Here is a 17,624-nt window from a genome sequence, read left to right as displayed (position 1 = left end):
GGATGGAAGGAGAGGGGTTAAGGAACAAACAATTTACAGATCCCCTCCGAGATGTTGCTGCTATTTTGAATTCATTTCGTTGGGACCGGAAACTGAGTGCTGTGTGAAATATGCTTTTCAAGTCAGCAAGAGTCTTCCTGACACATTTTCCAACACCAATCACAAATGCATTCACACCTCAAGCTGTGACCGTAATGATATAAAAAAAAAGGCACTGACCCTCTGGAAAACCAAATAACCCACACAGATGCCACCAAGATATTGGAAGGCACCTCATCAGGAAAGTCACAGAGCTGGTAGCGAAGCAATGCCAAGCTCTGCTTGTTCCAAAGACTCACACGGCAAGAGAATCATTGTCGATCCCGGCTCTCCGACCACAACAACTTGTATTTATATTCTCAGTACTTGCTCTTATCCCTCGATTAACGGTCGACAGATCCAAGCTTCAGTACTTCAACCAAACATTTCCCTAAAACCGGTCCTATTTCTGCCTACGCCACTAGAAGCAACAACAAATTGCATTTATACAGCACCTTTAACGTCGTAACATCCCAAGGTCCTTCCCAAGAGGCCTTATCAAGCAAAAACATGGTCAAACAAGCTGGTTTTAAGGTGCGTCTTAAAGAAGGAGAGAGTGGGGAGAAATTTAGGGAGGGAATTCCAGAGCCAGGGGCCTAAGCAGCTGAAGGCACGGCCGCCAATGGTGAAGTGATTAAAATCAGGGTCAGTAATGAAAGGTAACACTTCAACATTAAACATTCACCATCCTTCACATCCACCTCCTACATGATCAGGAAAAGCCTCACAATTGCAGTGTCCAGGTTGTCAAAAACAGAGAATTAACTCTGATGGGAAAACCCTGAATGATTTAAGAACAGATAAGGGGCTTTATCAAAGCACTGCCAGCTGTTGTTCAGCCAGTAACACTCTCACCTCTAAATCAGGAGCTTGTGGGTTTAAGTCCCACTCCAGGACTTGAGCACAAAAATCAAGCCTGATGGGCCTGAACAGTACTGAATGAGTGCTGCACTGTCAGAGGTGCCATCTCTTGGACGAGACACCAAAGTGAGGCTCCTGTCTGCCATCTCAGGTGGGTATAAAAGATCCCATGGCCACTATTTCAATGAAGTGCAGGGGAGTTCTCCACAATATCCTGGCCTACAATCCCACAATCAACATCATAAAAAACAGATTCTCTGGTCATTAGTGCATTGCTGCTTGTGGGAGCTTGCTTTGCGTAAATTGGGTGCTGTGTTTGTTAAGTTACAACAATGACTGCACTTTGAAAGAACTTCATTGGTTGCAAGTGCTTTGGGTCATCCTGAGGTCATGAAAGGCACTATATAAATGCAAATCTTTTGTTCTTTCTTTCTGCCCTGACTCCCATATTTAGAATGAGTAGAGAGAAATATTTAGAATGAGTAGAGAGAAAATAAAGATAATTAAGAAGCAATACACAATTGTACACCACGTACTTAAAAAAAACATTCTCAATGTTCCCAGTGGTTTATTTGCACTGTCCCAATTGACAGCCCATTTCCATCTTTTCTTTCCCAGTCTAAGGGGAGATATTCCATTCAATCTACCTTCTTGACTTGATTAATTTACAGCAACTTTGTCACTATCGCTGACTGCCCGTTAAAAGCTGATGAGAATTTGGACAAAACAGGCACACATTAAAAACTCACAGCAGTACTTTATTTAACACTTCTCTTAATTGAGAAAACAAATTAATGTTATGTTGTCACGGCGGAGCGCAGACTGTTCCAGACAATAGGCATTAGATACACTCCTGGAAAGCACCAAGTTACCAAGGAAATGACTGGCTTTTTTCCCCTTTTTTATTCCCCAAGATTATTTAGGCATGACTTGTTGCTGTTTTAGGAATATGACATTTGGGCCAGTTCGATGTAATGCTTAAGTGTAACTGATACACACCAAACACACGGGTAAGAGATGGCTGGATGAATACTTATGGTTGGCGATAGTTAGAATGGGAAGTTTCATGTTGAAAAGTTAATTTGTGTGTGTAGCAAATAGTAATAAGCAGAGAAAAGGATAGAAATTAAATGTGAATTGCCATTTACCTAAACTGGCAAAATCAGCAAGAGCATCTTCTGTTAGCTATATCCATCGTTGTTTCTTACATTGGTCTAACACAGTTCGGAAGGATAAATTGGGTTACTTCTATCGTTTAAATGGAAGCACTGGTGAATCGGCACTGACAGGGCAAGCAGGAAGTAATGGAGAAGGGACGATAATGATCCCTCTGACAGTTCATGTGGCTGCCCTGAATCTAATGAACTGTTGTTATGACTGAAATTCAGACCCTCAATCACACTGCAATCTCTTGCAATGAGTGAAGGGCGAGGAGAATTCTCATCAGCTCTTGTCCATTTACATTTCCTTGATAACCATTTATCACTTGGAGAAAGGAGCCTGGCAAGATGTTATAATCATCAGCGGATTATGAATCCCTCAGTCCAATATAATGTCTTACCAGTAAACAATCTGCATTCTATTTAAGATCAACATTGTCACTGTATAACACTCAATAATCAACATTACTTCATGTTTATACTACAAGTAAACAAGTTAGAAAGGGAAGAAGTTTGTCAGTACATGAAATACCATCTAAACTTATTTCATATAGTATTGAAACACAAACCCACTATCAGTCCAGTCCACATAGAATAAGAACGCTGAAGTAATTCATGACACTATAAAGAGACTCCAATAACATCACCAGAATGAAGCGACAATGATTGTATGTGTGTAGGAGATTATCTTGAAATGTTTTCTTCAGTGAGATCTGACTCTTCAATGTCAGCCTCGTCTGTCATATGAACACAACTGAAGTGCCTTTCAATACAAACCTTTGGTTTCAAAAACCCTGCGGTTGAGATTGCACTAGCTTTATCAATGTCGTCCAAGTGAAATCAGCCGCATCAGTGCAAAAGATCAAGGAAACTCAAGCGTAAGTTACGTTGAGCGTAAATCGAGTTTCTGTGATTCTTAGCGCTACTTTAACAATCATCTTGAGCAAAGCTGGCCTTGCCCCCAGATCAAAATAATGAGGATACTGAGTTTCTGCCTATTTGTGGCCTTTCAAGGAGGCTTTTCAAACTGACCTTGTCTTCTTCGATGGAAAGGCACCATGAGGCATGTTTCAGAAGTTTTTTACATATTAAAAATGATTTAATTTATGAGGAAACTGACACCAGTGCAACCAGTAAATGGTTCAGGAAATTTTTTAAAGCAATTTTCAATGATATAAAATCAGCTACTCGTAGGTGGTGGACTAGATATTCTTGTTAAAAATTCACATTTTTTTTGTGATCAACCCATTTCAGCTGTATTCATAAAACTGCAACAGGTTACCTCTCATAAATCTATCAATGAATTTTTTTTATAACAAAGAACAAAAATAAACAATTCCGTTCTATTGCATTACCCAGTTGTGCTGATTCATGGAAGGTTTTATGTTTGTTATTATGCAGGTTCATTTTGGCGCAAACTTGAACTGTAACCTAACCAGTGCAATTTCAAACACAATTTGCGTCCAATTTTCGCGATTGTGCAGAAATTCTACCGACCCTTGTTTCATTTTATCTGCGCCCCTGAGGATTTTAAAAAGAGATCAGAAAATAGGGTTCTACCCAACATCTAAAACTCTAACTCCTTGTTTCTCACTCCACAGATGCTGACTGACCCGCTGAGTTATTCCCGCATTTTTGCATCCTCTGCAGAACTGTTTATGTTCCCATCTTTCCAATCCCTGCTGGATGGGATAGATACCGAAATCCAAAATATAGATTGTATTTTTCTGGATTGCTCCCCTGGATTCCAAATCACCTCCTGGAACAAAAGTGGCTTAAATTTAGGGCTTCATTTAAAGGGAATGTGGGATAAAATCATTATTTGAACTGGGTGTTAGCCATGGTTCAGTGGGTAGCACTCAGAAGGTTGTGGTGTCCAGCCCCACTACTTGAGAACACATTCTGAGCTGATATTTCCGTGGAGTACTGAGGGAGTGCTGCACTATTCAATGTCCAGACTTTCAGATAATGTTAAACTGAGGCTTCATCTGCCCACTCATGTGGACATACAAGATCCCGTGACACTATGTTGAAGAAGAGCAAGGGAGTTTTCCCCGGTGTCCTGGCCAATATTTATCAGTCAACCTACATCACAAAAACAAATTATCAGGTCAGTGTCACTTTTGTGGGAGCTTGCTGTGCTCAAATTGGCTGCTGCATTTCCTACCTTACAACTACAATTCAAAAGTACTCTGTTGGCTGCAAAACGCTTTGGGATTTCCTGAGGTTGTGATAGGTATAAATAAATGCGTCTTTTTTTTTATGTTCTTGTGTTTATTTTTCTATTTTCCTGCAGCCAAGAGGACAGACATCAGATCTGTTCCCAAACCTCTGCAACTTGTCCTCTTGGTCTGGCAGCAGCCTGGCTATTCAGGCTTGGCTGAGACCAGGGACTCAACGCTTGACAAATCAAGGGCACAGGCCCAATTCCCAAGACCACTTGACATGGCAGTGGAGGTGGTGGCATAGTGGCAATGTCACTAGACTAGTAATCCAGAGTTCAGGCTAATGCACTGGGGTAATGCACTGAGTTTCGAAGAAGGGTCACTGACCCGAAACGTTAACTCTGCTTCTCTTTTCACAGATGCTGCCAGACCTGCTGAGTGGTTCCAGCATTTCTTGTTTTTAATGCACTGGGGTCATGGGTTCAAATCCCACCACAGCAGATGGTGAAATTTGAGTTCAATTAATAAATCTGGAACTAAAATCTGTTCTGTTGGTATCCATGAAATGATTGTTGTAAAAATCCATCTGGTTCACTAATGTGCTTTAGGGAAGGAAATCTGCTGCTCTGGCCTACATGTAACTTCAGAGCCATGGCAACATGGTTGAATCTTAAAAATGGCCTAGCAAACCAATCATTTCAAGGGCAATTAGGGATGAGCAATAAATACTGACCTAGCCAGCAATGCCCACATCCCACAAACAAATAACAATAACAACAACCTTTGTGTCCTCTCTTTTTTTTTGAAGAAAGGGGAACTGCATTAATACATTGGGTTAAGGTCAATGCTTTCCTCACCCTCGCACCAGACTCTTTGGGGTGAGGTTCATCTTAAACAACAGCGGAAAACAGATGACAGCGAATCAGATGCCTGTCTTACACTCTGAATGTAAAACAGGCTGCCAATTTGCTATATGCCCGTGGCATATTTCACCCCCTTTATTCTCTCTGGAGTTTGACCTCTTCCGGCTCTTGCTCTAATGACCCTTCACCATTAATGACATTCACCATTAACCAAAATAATGAAACGTCACTGTTTTCTTTGGGATAAGGTTTATGATGCTTGTTTTTGCTCATGCTCTTGCCCAGTGGCCAGTGAGCCAGAGGTGCATGTCTGTATTTCACAACGGAGGTTTTAAAGCGCCACGCTATAGATCCCTGGGCTGACACGAGTGGAGATGTTGATACAGGTTACGCTGCCTCTGTCTGGCACATTCCCAGTCTACTCTCAGTCATCTTTTGCTGTGTCCATCTGTATAACCACACGGGAATACACTCCTCCAGTTTGACTTGCTGAATTTAATTTGCACTGAATAAGTCAGGCACTCTGTGGACTGAGTGTGAACCTTTGAAACCATATGGTCCATAATAAAAGAGTCTGTGGCAAGTTCATGTCTTGCAGCCACCTTGTCAACACCTGTGCCCTCAGCATTTCAAGCAACATAAGAGTTACTGCTGTAGCACGGGCACAGATTGGCTGACAGATTGAACTAAACTCAAGCAGCTGTTCTAAAAGAGAAATCTTGAGATACCTGACAGTTCCCATGAGATTTGGCATTCTGGGCAATAAAAGAAAGAAAGACTCGCATTTATATAGCGCCTGTCACAACCTCAGGATATCCCAAAGCACTTACAGCCAAGGAAGTCCTTTTGAAGTGTAGTATTCTAGGAAATGTTGCATCCAATTTTGTCCGCAGCAAGCTCCCGCTAACAGCAATTTGATAATAACCAGATAAACAGTCACGTCGGTCGAGAGATAAATAATGTCCAGGACACTGGAAGAACTTCCTTGCTTGCCTTCAAAACAGTGCCCTGGGATCTTTACATCCACATGAGAGGGCAGATGAAGCTTTGGTTTAATGTCTCACCTAAAAGACGGCACCTGCAACAGTGCAGCATTCCCTCAGTACTGCAACTGGGCACGTCAACTTAGATTGTGTGCTCAAGTTTCTGGAGTGGGGCTTACAACCTTTGGCCTCTGGCGAGAGTACTACCCACTGAGCCACAGCTGACATCACAGAATGGAATCAATTTGGATAAGTGAACTTTAGTTCCTAGCCCACTTTCTGGACAGTAGACAACAGTAGTGTTCTGTGGTGCAGGCACACATTTCAGTGAAGCCATCACCCCTCATCGGTCCAACTCCTTAGGACTATCCTTACATGGTTCAACTCCTACCTCCCCTAATATAGCCACCACTCCTCAGGAATGGTTCCCTTGTCCCTGAATGGTTACCTCCTCAAAGTCCCCAAAGCTCCATCTTTGACCCCCTTCCTCTTCTCCATGTTTGTCCTTTGTTATGTTTCATACCCAAGCATGAAGAAACTAGACTGATGATTTCTGTGCATGTAAGTTTTTATTCAAATGGCTGTCATAGTTTCACTTTTGGAACCACGTCCCCTCAGGGTTGTCTGACAGCCGAGTGAGCAGTCTTATCAACACAGCACAGAGCAATCAATCACTGAGCAATCAAACATAACTCTTAGTCACTTCATCTGAAGACATGGGGTCAGTTAATGGCACCCAACTTGACCTTTCTGCCACAATCACCTCTGTCAGACTGTCTATCTGATATCAAACTGTGGATGAGATGGGATTTTGAATAGTGGAAAGATTAAAACAATTGCTTTTAGACGCTGCCAACAATTCCACTCCATTTCCACTGACTCCATTCCCTTCCAGGCTGCTAGCTTTCTGCTCTGTCCAGCCTTAGTGTCTTGCTTAACTCTGAGCTGAGCATCAAGTCACATTTTCCATCCAACCCAGAGACCCATTATTTCCACTTCTGCGATATCACCCCAACTCCAATCCATTTCATGCTCACTGCTGCTGAAACCCTTTTCCATGCCTTTGCCACGTCCAGATGCGATTTTCCAATATTCTCCTTGTCAGCCTCCTGACCTTCATCTCCCACTAACCTCAATCATCCTACCCACAACCTGTCCTACACACCTAACACCGTCCTTGCTGTCCTATAATGCTTCTCGAGCCCTCAATGCACCAAATTGAAAATCCTTGTCCTCACCCTTCACCCCTACCCTATCTCTGGACCCTCTTACAGTATTATGCTCCCTTACTCCCTGTGTACTCTGGTTCTTTTACTCTGGTCTTCATTTCAATTATAACCCCCCCCCCCCCCCCTGTGCCCCACAACCCCCTTCCAATAAACTCCTTGTTCTTGTTTCTAAATTAAAGCCATAATTTAATGTAAGCTGGCTTCTGCTCTTCATTAAAAACGGTGACATACTTTGTAAGAAATATGTACTATTACTGAAAAGCAATGACCTTGACTATTTTGTTACTATTAGTCCATTGAAGCATTTTGTTGCAGTTCTCTTTGTGCGTTATTTTCATGGAAACATTGAATTGTTCAAAGTAAACGGATTTGGCCCTTTGCTAAAGAACCCTTCGCATTATTCATACAAAAACACATTAGCACAGTTAGCCAGTGCTTTTACATTCAGCAAAGAACAGACTGTATTTGTGCACAACACATTTGAAAGGAAACTAAACCAGTGGAGAAGTTATTTATTTCATTTAATTACTTTAATTCTTCATTTAATTAGTGGGAATGTCTCTTAGCTGTTGCTTTAACCAGTACTTTATTTATCTTACTCTCCAGTTTGGTTGAATGGAGACACCCATTCCATATTCTCTCAGTACCCAATATGCAAACTCTGCGGCATTTATTAACAGCAACTAACATTCTTGCCACAGTTGCTAAAACAACTTGACAAGGATTTAAGTCTGCCTGGTAAGACTGACAGAATCCATGAATAATGGCTGAAGGAGATATTAAGATTTCTTACCTGCGCACTGCGAGCCCTTAATATACATCACCACTGGATTATAGTGACTGAAGAGATCAAATTCCATTCTTAATAATGGGATTCTGGGACTTTTACAAGTCTTTCAAAGATCACGTTCTGCAATTCTGACAATTTTCCATGATAACTGCAACACAATCTCCTTGCTTTTGACTTTATGGGCAATACTTTTATTGATTTTCCTGCTTTTTCATTCTGTCAATCAATTTTCCAGATGATTTTCAGAGCAGTCTTAAACAGTTGTGCTTCTTTGCAGCTAAAACACTACAGTCAAAGATTGGACTCAGGCATCCATTTCAAATTGAAAGACATGACATTCGACATGTGCATTGGGCAAGGTCCAGCAGAGAATCTGAAAGAGGGATTTCAAACCGCATTGATCCCTTAATAACTATCTTTCACAATGCATAGCATCATAGAGACTTACATCACTGGAGGCCATTCAGCCCATCATGCCATTCTTTCCCCATTGCCCACCAAATTTTTGCTTTTCAAATATTTATCCAATTCCCTTTGCAAAGTTGCTACCGTATCTGTTTTCACTGCCCTTTCAGCCAGTGCATTCCAGATCCTAACAACTCGTGGTGTAGAGGAATTTCTCATCATTACCCCTCTGGTACGTTTACCAGTTATCTTAAATCTATGACCTATCTGCCAATGGAAGCAGTTTCTCCATACTGACTGTATCAAAAACCCCACATTACAGCAGTGACTACATTTCAAGAGGACTTCATTGGCTTTGAAGTGCTTTAGGACATTCTGAGGTTGTGAAAGACGCTATAGAAAGGCAAGTTCTTTCTGTCTGAACTTATCACATCTCTCAGAAACTTCCTAATATTTATTTACAAAGTAATATGGAAGTGTGGGTGTGGCTGTTGTTATAAAGGCAAACACAGTAGCCTAATTTCACACAGCAAGAGCCCACAAACAGCAATTTGATGAATGCCCAGGTAGTTTTCCAAATCACCACCTGGGCAGTAACCTGGGCAGTCCACCCTCTAAAGAATTTTGTACTATTAGATCTACACAATGACAATTGGGTGGGTTCTCTAATGGAGCCATCCACCTGTTAGGGAGGAGAGTTATTGAGGCACTCGGAGATCGCTCTCAACACTGCACTGTTGTGTCAGTCTTTAATATATTATGTGGTAATTAATCTCATTGCTGTTGATGCTTAAGGTGGCTGCTACATTTGTTTACATAACATTTGTTGAAGTTGGCAGGACTGGTTGAGAAAGTGGTTAATAAGGCATACGGGATCTTGGGCTTTATTAATAGAGGCATAGAGTACAAAAGCAAGGAAGTTATGATGGACCTTTATAAAACACTGGTTCGGCCTCAACTAGAGTATTGTGTCCAATTTTGGGCACCGCATTTTAGGAAGGATTTGAAGACTTTAGAGAGGGTGCAGAAAAGATTGACGAGAATGGTTCCAGCAATGAGAGACTTCAGTTCAGATAGATTTGAGAAGCTGGAGTTGTTCACCTTAGAGAAGAGAAAATTGAAAGGAGATTTGATAGAGGTGTTCAAAATCATGAGGGGACTATGCAGAGTAGATAGAGAGAAACTGTTCCCATTGGCAGAAGGGTTGAGAACCAGAGGACACAGATTTAAAGTGATTGGTAAAAGAACCAAAAGTGGCATAAGCATTTTTTACCAGCATGTGGTTAGGATCAGGAATGCACTGGAGGGGTAGTGGAGGCAGATTCTGTAGTGGCTTTCAAAAGGGAATTGGATAAGCACCTGAAGAGAAGACATTTGCAAGGCTACAGGGAGAGGGCAGAGGCGTGAGACTCGCTAAATAGTTCTTGCAGCAAGCAGGTAAGACCTTGACGAGCCAAATGGCTTCGTTCAGTGCTGTAACCATTCTGTGGTTCTACAACAATGGTCAGTGCCCTTCAAAAGTCAATTTACAGGAGGCATCGGAAGCTGCTATAGCAAATGCGAATCTTTCTTTTCTTCATACTGAACAGATTCGGGCTAGGGGAAACTTACTTCATGCCATCATTGCTGGAATTTCTTTCTGTATCACAGAATGCCAAGTTGGAAAAAGAAGGGCTGGATGCAGATAACTAACATTGTAGGCGAGAGTAAGCAAGGCGGACTGTTCATTATTGAGAGGAGGTGCACCAGAGACTAAACATTTTCAAAACAGTCTGATCCCAAATACACAGAAGAATCAGTCTCACTGCCCAAAAAACTGTAACCTCAGTGGAACAACTTTTCTACACCTTTATCTGTAGCTGCTTTGAAAATTAAAAATCAGAGTTTGTCAGAGGAAGTGGCAGCATGCTGCGGCAATGAGGAAGGCAACATTCTTGCCATCCACTGATTAAAAAACAAAAAAGATCTGTGTATGTTCAGAGCAGATCTGTTCTTTATCTTAAAGAGGGCTTTGGGGAGAAATGTGAGGGAGAAAAATGTGGTAATGACGTGGCTTCAAATACAGTGACTATCTTACAGTAGTTCCTGGCAGATAAAGCACTCCCAGTACCCATTCTAACTACATCTTGTGGTAAAAAGATTAACTCTGCACCATTTGTGTAGCAATGAAGTTACAATGGAGTTTTTCCACTGCTTTTCATAGAATAAGACCTTGACAGCTTCCGTGATCGCTTATGAACTTATAGAATCATACAGCACAGAAGGAGGCCATTCAACCCATCGTGCCTGTGCCAGCTCTTTGAAAGAGCTATCCAATTAGTCCCATTGCAGGATATTGCAGGGGAACCTCAAGGAAATTGAGTGAAATCCATTTGTGAAATTATTGACATTGACCGTTGTTAAGCTGGTCTGAAGGTGAAATCTTTTATGTTAATGATTGAACAATTTCTCAAAATATCGAAAATAAAACTGAACATGCCTCCGTACCATTTAGTTTGCTATTTCAAATATTTCCTTCCTCCTGTGTCGCATTCTCCTGTAAGATGTTACATTTTCAATTAACATTCTTGCCATTTTTTTTACCTGCATTCCTCCATTCTGCTGTAAATGAACTTCACTGTCGGCTTTTACATTCTGTTCCAAGCAATACCTTGAATAGAAATGCCTTACTTCCTTCGCACCTGCCTCCCATGATCGTGATATAGTCACTTCACTGTGGGATTTGTAGACTAACCATCTCGGAGGCTTGAATAAGTTGATCCGTTGATTTTGGCCAAAGTACGCATACTTCTCAACGAACATCTCAAGTTCTCATTGTTGTGTTGTGGTTCAAGTCTTGTCCTTTCCAAATGTAAGCTCCACCAGCAGCAGCTCAATTAAGCATCAAATTCAGTTACATTGAGGAATAAAGGCAGAGTGATGGTGCCTTTTCATGAGTTATGACAGAAATGTCAGCTGCTAGCTCAGTTACTAACACTACTGCCTCTGAGTCAACAGGCTTGAAGACACACTCCAGGACTTGAACACATAATGTAGGGCAACACTCCATTGCAGGACTGAGGAGAGAGCTGCACTATGCTGTGCTTCAGATAGAATGTTAAAGTAAGATCTGTCTGCCTGCTCGGGTGCATGTTTAAGATTCCGCGACAGCATTTAAGAACAAGCCGTAAGCCGGCCTGACTAACATTCATTAAAACATCAACAACAACAAAAGATTCACTGGTTCATCTTGTTCCTGATTGTTGGACCTTGCTATGTCCAATTGACTGCTGAGTTTGCCCACACAACAGCAGCCACTGCACTCTGAACTCCATGCATACAAAGTGCTTTGAGATGTTTGAGAACCATGACAAGGTCCTACTTCAATGCACATCTTTCTTTCATATCAATAGCTGTTCCTTCAATTACAAAACTGTGTAGGGTGAAAAGAAATGAGTGAGATCGTCCTAAGTAGAAATGATTTTGATAGTTCCAAAACTTCAGAATAATCGGTGTAACAATTAATAACCAGAAATAATATAATTATGTAGAGGGTTAGGGCATAGCAATTGTTTCAAATGGATGAGGAAGGGGTCTCAAGTTCCCCTCTTGCCCTTTTCCTGGTTTGGCCATTACAGGGTTTAACTTTGAAAACATAGTGTTTTTAGCTTAACACCTCAGTAAGTCCTTGCTCACTGCTCTCTAACTGTAATTGTAAATGAACCAACCAGATAGATGTTCTTAGGTTTAAACAAGAAAGATGTAGGATTATTAGCCTTATTACTCTAACTCGGTTAAAATTACTAAAGTACATGACGCAACCACGCTAGCATGCATACGAGAGAAACACACACACAAATAGATACAGAAGGGGAGAAAGAATTAAGGAAGGGGGGGTTGGAGTAGTAAATAGAATTCAGTTACTGTCTTTTGTTTTGCTGTAAAGTCCTTGTTTGAAATTGTGGTCTTGGAGTTCTCGCTGGGGCCCAGTGCACACTTTCAAACTTGCTTCTCTGGCACCAGAAGGCTGAACAGGTCCTCTGTCTTGAGGCTTAAGCTGCTGCCATGGGTCCCTGGGACTTTGCTTGAGAGAAAGACAGAGAGAAAGCGGTGCTTTCTCCTTTGAGTTCAGTTGCAGTCTGCCCAAAAAACCTTTCATTGAGGCACAATTCAAACAGACCCCGGTCTGGCCAGCAGGTAAGTCATGTAACCATCTCTTTGTTTGAAACAGCATCTTCTGTGAGGGGTGTTGATTCTCAATGTTCTCCAGTCACGATCGGTGGGGTGTGGAGCTCTGGCTCTTACACAGACAAAGAAGGATGGTTATTATGATTGCCCAAACCAAGCTTGTTAATTGAATCAGTGAGCACTCCCATTATCTCTCTATTCAACAGTCTCACAGAATGCAAATGTGCAGCCATGTTTTCAGCTGTTCAACTCTGTGGTCTTTTTTAAACAAGTTATGTGCAATGTCCAGTAAAAAGGTTCAAGTAGTGTTCCATGTGACAAAATTAATATGTTCCCATCTGGCAGGTGTGGTTTCCATCACACAATATTAATGGTGAAACAAGAATAAATCAGTCTTCAGACACAGGGAGATTTAAGGACCTGTAGTTAGGAATAGGAAGTGTGGAATTTTAATTGCTGGACCTTAGGACATTCCAAGATGCGTTACAGCCAATGAAGTACTTCTGAAGTGTGATCACTGTTGTAATATAGGAAACATGGCAGCCAATTGACCTACAGTAATCTCCCACAAACAGCAATGTGATAGTGACCAGATAATCTAAGACAGCAAAAGAAATTTGATATTGTCAGATGTAGCCATATAGCTGGTGGCTTTCGCTCTCGTTGCCTTGAATGACAAAATAGAAATTGTCCTCTTCTGCTCAGCGACTTGAGTCTAGTCAGACTTATAGCTTATGGTCAGACCAAGGAAATCTATTATTGCCTGCAGTTAATTTCAATATAAAAACCAGTGACTTTTGTCTTCACCTCTCTAGAATCAGATGAAGGGTCCTTGCAGTTTCATCTGAGTGATTTCAGACCTCTCATCAAGCAAAATAAAATGAAACAAAGAAAACACAACAGGGGAGCTTGACTTAGCCACAGAACTTCAGAATTCCCAGTTCTTTTATTTGGTTTATTAACCATCCATCAGTAAGATATCTTCTTGTCTATCCTGTTCAAAAATTCCATTGGATTCTTAATTAGATCTAGACCTCATCCTAACATTAGTATTTTGCTTGTTGTCTGCATGCTGACCATGCCTCTGAAACGTTAGCTCTTACAAACCATTCCCTGTAGTTACTCAAATGTATTCGTTCCTGGTTGTTGTCAGGGCACTGTTGTCCCACATGGTACGTATTCTCTGTATCTGATATCCAAAAGAAATGTTATACCTGTGCAGTCCTGAAGCCTAATTTCACCCAACAAAGAAATATCTAATAGTGGTACCAACATTGAAGGGCAAAAGACAAAATTAATCTTACAAGACACAAGAAGGAGAAAAACATTTTTATCTGCATCACTAGGGTGTCAAAAGGGAATTGGTTATATACTTAAAAAGGGAAAAAAATGCAGGGCTACAGGGAAAAAGCAGGGGAGTGGGACTAATTAGATAATTCTTGCAAAGAGCCAACACAGGCATTATGGGTCAAATGGCCTACTTCTGTGCCATATCATTCTGTGATTATCAGGACACAAAATGTTTGAGAAAAACAGCCAGTTTTTCTGATGAAGTGTCTGCTCTGAAAACGTTAACTAATCCTTTCAGATACTGATGAGATTGTTAAGAATTTTCTAATTTTTATTTCCATATTTGAGCACTTTCAGCTGTGTCCCTTTATCACTATTGTTTGGTTCACTGCCTTGAAGAACTCTTCCTCTTTGTTGCAATCTGCTTTTCATCCCCTTTCCTTTCTTATTTGGGCTTGCGTATTTCCACACCCTCTCCCTTTTCGGAGTCAGTTGTGATAAAGCCTCTCCACCCCATCAATTCCCTTTTCGGATGCTGGTGGATTGGCTGTAGATTTTTTGTTTGTTTGCTTTTAATCTTTTCTCGATTTCCAGTATTTGCATTATGAATTCAAAATACAACCATCATCTGCATAAGTCTGTAAGTTTTGTTAAAATGAAACATCAGACGGAGCAGAGAAGCAAGGAGCTGCTTAAAGCTTGTTGGGAAAAAAAGACTTTTTGACACTTTTGGAATACAATACAGATTCCTAATGGAAACAGACAACTGTTTCAAAGAATTTTTCGGCTTGGCTTCTCAATTATGCAGCCGCAGAAATGTTATCCTTCTTTGCAGCAATAAAATACTAATGAAATGATTTGCCTTTCATTTCCCCAGCACCAATTTTATGAGAGTTTTTCATTACTTTCTATCTCTGATAAGCTGCCTTTTTCACATTAACATAACCTAACATGGTCTAGTTAATGAATGCTTTAAATTGAACTGCCTGGCATGACCAATAATGTGAGGGTACACCCCTTTTAACATAACAACAATTGTTTTTATTTTAATACCAATTAACACATAAGGGAAAGTGGGAATCCGTGAGCTGTGTAAATATTCAGGTAGCATGTGTGAACAAATTCACAAGACAGAGGGTGAAGCTTTCTTTACCTCCAATAGCCCAGGATGTGCCAGTGAATAGACATTCAATTTCCCCAAATCACAATATCAAATTACACCTTATTATTCACGTAAGCAACAACCATCTCAATTGACTGGCTAAATTATTAATGTCATCCATCTCAGCCTCTTTGTTTTGCACACAGGGTTACTGCATTAACAAATGCCAAAAGCAGCAATTTTAAATTGCTCTTGAATTGTACAGAGCTGGTGTGTGCTTCTGGCAGTTATCAGGGCAGCTCCTCCTATGAAGATTTCATCATGTTTTTGCTTCTGTTATTTACACAGCCATCCGCACAAACCCTTGCATTCATGGAGGAAACACATAAACCGCTTTCTGTAATAAGATCCTTGCTATAACACTTGCTGATACACCAATAGCCCTGATGAAGCATGCACCGTTTACCAATCACCAATTGTGAGGTTTGAGCGTGGACAACTACTCCAAAGCTGATGTGTTCAAATTCCACTGGGGAAAGTTGTGAAATTGAATTGAATCTATTTATTAGTCTGTGTGATAGAACCAAGAAATCAGGCAGATTACCATAAAGATCCAATTGTTTCGCCAGTGTCCTTCAAGGAAGAGAACTTACAACCCTACACAATCTAGCCTAATCAGAAGACATTAAGAGTCAACACTGTGGTTGAATCTTACTGTTTTCTGAAGAGGACTACAAGCAATTCAGTTGCAGAAATAATTGCTGCTACTCATGTCCACCAGCTCCTTTCTGAGTTTTAACACTGGTATGCAGATTACCGTCCTTATTGTATATTTTGCCTGCAAGGCACTTGCAGATGCACACACTGATGCAATTACTCCACACACGCATTTGTGTTTTGCATTAGTCCTCTTGCTCGTCGGTTTCAGAGTGGGAATTTGGGTTCACGCCCAAAGCTGAGCACAAACTAGTCTCTGGGCCACTGATCTTAGAGTCAAAACCCTTGATGGTGTGTTGATTATTCTTCAAAAAGTTCAGCCTACCTTTCTGATGGGGTGAGTAATTCTCTACTCATTTCTGTAGAATCTGACATCAAACTTGCTTGTGATAGGGTCAAGTGGCTCATTTCTGGGTAACAAAGGTCACTCACTAACTTGCACCAGTACCACGCACAATTGATGGGCTGGCCTATTTTATCACCAGAGAATTTATGACTTCAATTAAACTGAGTTGAATGTTCTATGTTGGCAGCTTCTGAGTTTTCAACAGATTCACTGATAAAGGTGATGGACAATCCAACTTTACTGGAGTTCATATTTGAGTGGGGGAATAATATTCTACGACTACATTACTCCAGTTCTAGTTCACAAAAGTTCAGCATTCAAAATTTTATAACATCTCCCAGAAAGATCTCAAAGTGCATCCCATTTGAAGTACACCCGCTCTGCTGTTGTGTAGGCATCCATTTAGCACACAGCAAGATCCCACAAACAGCAGTGAGATGAATGGCCAGGTAGTCCGTTTTGGTGGTATTGGTTTGGCCGTACTGCATGCTGAGAAAGCTCCCTGTTCTTCATCGAATAGATGCATAAGATCTTCGCACCAGGCTGAATCACTGAAACAAAATCTGAAGAGAAGGATGCCAAGTTAATAATGCAGTGCACCCTTGGTACTGCACTGGAATATCAGCCCAGATTATGTGCTCAAATCCTGGAATGGGGCTTGAACTCACAACTTTCTGACTCAGAGCTATGATCCCTCTGGAAAGCAGAGATGAGTTTTGCAGATGTTTTCTAAGAGGAACCATGTGTAAATCCCGGAAGCTGAGCAGGATAGATTGTAGTTCTCAGAATAAATAGAAATCCCCTTACCCAGGCAACTCACACATTAATTTTGTTGCTTGAGTTACCCATGAAATCAAATTGCCTGTTTAAACAGAAATTGTGCATGTTGGAGACAAGACATAAGTTACAGTGATCCGTCTACAGACTGCAGCTCAGTCACCCCAGCTTTCTATATACTGTTGCACATGGAACCTTCTTAGTGTAATGTTTATTATAATCAATAGAACTATAACCTTCTGAAATTTAACAGCTGTTATCACTGGACCTATTAGATTGCATATTCGATTTTATTATCCCTTCCCACTCATTTCACTCCTCGTCCTCGCATCCCCTCCAGCACATTCCATTTTCCATTGAAAATGCACGTGTTAAGTTTCAGCGAAAGCCTGGCTCGGGTATAAAATTAAAACCTGGCCCTGGGCCGACCTGTCAACAGCCTACCCGAACCCGACCAGGGCCCGAGTCCTTTAATTTTTTTTAAATGCCCCGACCCAAAAATAACAAACATATCAATAAAACAGAAAAAAATTGTTGATTAAAACGAAAACAATACAAAACAAAACAGTACAGTCCAGCCCGACCCAATCCGAGCCAGAATGCTGGACGCAGAATACAGACCGGACCCGACTCCGACACACGTCATCGGGTTTGGTTGGGTTCGAGTCAGGTAGCCAGGCAGAGGCTCAGT

The sequence above is a fragment of the Heterodontus francisci genome, chromosome 42 (genome assembly GCF_036365525.1).
Source record: "Heterodontus francisci isolate sHetFra1 chromosome 42, sHetFra1.hap1, whole genome shotgun sequence".
Taxonomy (NCBI): domain Eukaryota; kingdom Metazoa; phylum Chordata; class Chondrichthyes; order Heterodontiformes; family Heterodontidae; genus Heterodontus; species Heterodontus francisci.
This window is presented reverse-complemented; position numbering follows the sequence as displayed.